Genomic DNA, 2,565 nt, shown 5'->3' on the forward strand with positions numbered 1-2,565 from the left:
ACGCCCTTCTGGTAGAATTTTAAATTTGTATACTCACTTTAAAAATATTTTTAAAATATGCACTAAAGTTAAAGGTGGGCAGAATTAAGATAGTCCATTCCATTCCTGTGTCCAAAACATTGTGCATTAGAACATATATGTATGTACAAATATATGATAAAATAGTGCTTAAATTGTTAAAAATTAATTGTTAAATATATATTTTTACAAGTGAGGTTAAAATAAAAATTTTAAAAGTAAAACAACTACAAATAACCTAAATTTCCATTGGCAGAAGTGAAAAATTGTTATATATTCATTACGGTTTGAATGAATGAACTGAAGCTACATGAATAGAGGCACACAGTGGATTAGTGGTCAACAGGATTGGGGAGAGCAGAGTCAGGAGTGAATTGCTAATGGGTATAAGGGGTTTTTTTTGGAGTAATAAAAATATTCCAGATTTAGACAGTAGTGATGATTTAACAACTCTGTTAGTATGCTAAAACCACTGACTTACACCTCTTTATGGTATACAAATTGTATCTCAATAAAATATATAATGTTTAGTAAATAAAGCAAGTTGCAGAATAATACAAATAGTATGATAATGCTTAAATATAAGCATAATGCAGAAATATATTATTTTATTTACATACATATGTGATAAAATCTTAAAGACAATCAAAGAATAGTAAAACAACATTCAGGATAGTGATAAGTCCAGGCAATGGGCTTCAAAATATTGGTGATATTCTATTTTCCAGGTGTACAGATAAGTATAGTGATTTAAAATTATTTAAAATTGATATAAATGTTAAATATAACTATGTTGCAAAATGCAAAAAATTTTAAAGTAAACAAAAAAAAATCCCATTAAATACGTGAGAGAAAAGTTGGAAGAGGATACATGACATCTGCCTCTTAGAGAGTGAGATATAAAAGAGATAACAAGTTCCTAGTATATTACTTGACCAGTAAGAAACTCAAAAATATTAAGACAAGGTGTTGATACAGGGGTAGGAATAGTGGGAAGAAGCGAATAGGCTTGTGAGATAATTTGGATGGTTTGGGATTGGGAGTGATAACCATAGCAAGAACGACTAGCAGGTTTTTAACTTGCACAACTAAATGTCTGATGACTTACTTACCAAAATACAGCAGTGGGCAAAAGTAGGTTTACAGTTGTTCATATGGAAAATAATACAATAATTAATAATATTACAAGAATAAACTCTGTGTTTGTCATACTCATAATGGTAAACCTACTTTTGCCCCCACCTCTACTGTTTAGTCAGTTCAGTTTAGTTTTTTTTTAAGTTTTTAAAAATGTTTAATAATAAGAAATTAGCAATAACAAAACATGGGCAAGTATGAGAGTGGTTAAATGAGTCATGGTACAATTGCATGGAGGAATGAGTGTGTAGCCATACAAAATCATGTTTTAAGAAACTGATGACATTCAAAAATATAAAACCAGACTAATATCTGCATATGTAGTAGAGTTTCCATTTTGCATAATAATGTATATGCATCTTATGCCCAAAAGTCCTCCAAGGGCTAACAATGGTTGTCTCTGGGTGATATAAAATTGTAATTAATTTTTATTTATATGACTTTAATTTTATAACTAATTTTTAAATTATTACTAAGTTTAATATTCTATTCACTTTTTCATAGTCTAAAATTTTTCTACAAAAAGCAATTAGTTATTGAGATTATTTATTTTTTAGAGCGGGAGGAAGGGAGAGAGAGAAAGCGAGAAAGAGAGAGAGAAACATCCATGTGTGAGAGATACATCAATCCATTGCCTCCACATGCACCCCATCCGGGATCAAACCAGCAACCTAGGTATGTGTCCTGACTGGGGATTGAAGCTGCAACCTTCTGGTGCACTAACTGAGCCACACCGGCCAGGGCAGCACTTATTTCTGCAATGATCAGAATATAGTGTATGTGGTATGTTACATTATGGCTGAAATCATTGCCAGTGTCTTCAAGTGTATATTAAGACACTGAAGTTGTACAGTAGGTTGCAAAGCCACACATGAAACTATGTGTGTGCTGCAAAATAGTGTGGGAAATCAATTGGAAAGAGAAATGTATGTTTGTTGTGACATAATCATGTAGTTGAGGTTTAAAAGCCTCTTTCGGCAATCAAATTATAGCTTTCACTCAGACATTTCTAACGCATGATCATAACGCCTTCTCTTCAAGTGCATCCCAGGTGATCCAAAGTGAGTATTCAGCACGGCACCTTCTTGCACAAAACCACCTTAGGAAAGAAAGCTTGTTAATTTATCAGAGACATTTTTAAAAAATCTGGTGGGACTACAGGCACTACATGGTTTTTCTCTTCTCCTTAATTTGGGGATGTCAGGGCTTTGCATGTTTATCCTGGCCTTGCCAGTTTTTCTCTACCCTTTTTTTTCTAGTGTCCTTCCCTTCCTTCTTTTGAAAGAACATATTTTGGAATAAATGTTATGTTTATCTAGTTATTACAGTAGGGAAACCATGGTGTTACTTGAACCTTCTCTTAGAGGTGATGTGCTTTAATCATGGCAGATTTTTTTAAAAGTGAAATTC

Source organism: Myotis yumanensis, unplaced genomic scaffold (genome assembly GCF_028538775.1).
Source record: "Myotis yumanensis isolate MYYU_CA2020_CCGP unplaced genomic scaffold, mMyoYum1.0.hap1 SCAF_3, whole genome shotgun sequence".
Classification (NCBI taxonomy): domain Eukaryota; kingdom Metazoa; phylum Chordata; class Mammalia; order Chiroptera; family Vespertilionidae; genus Myotis; species Myotis yumanensis.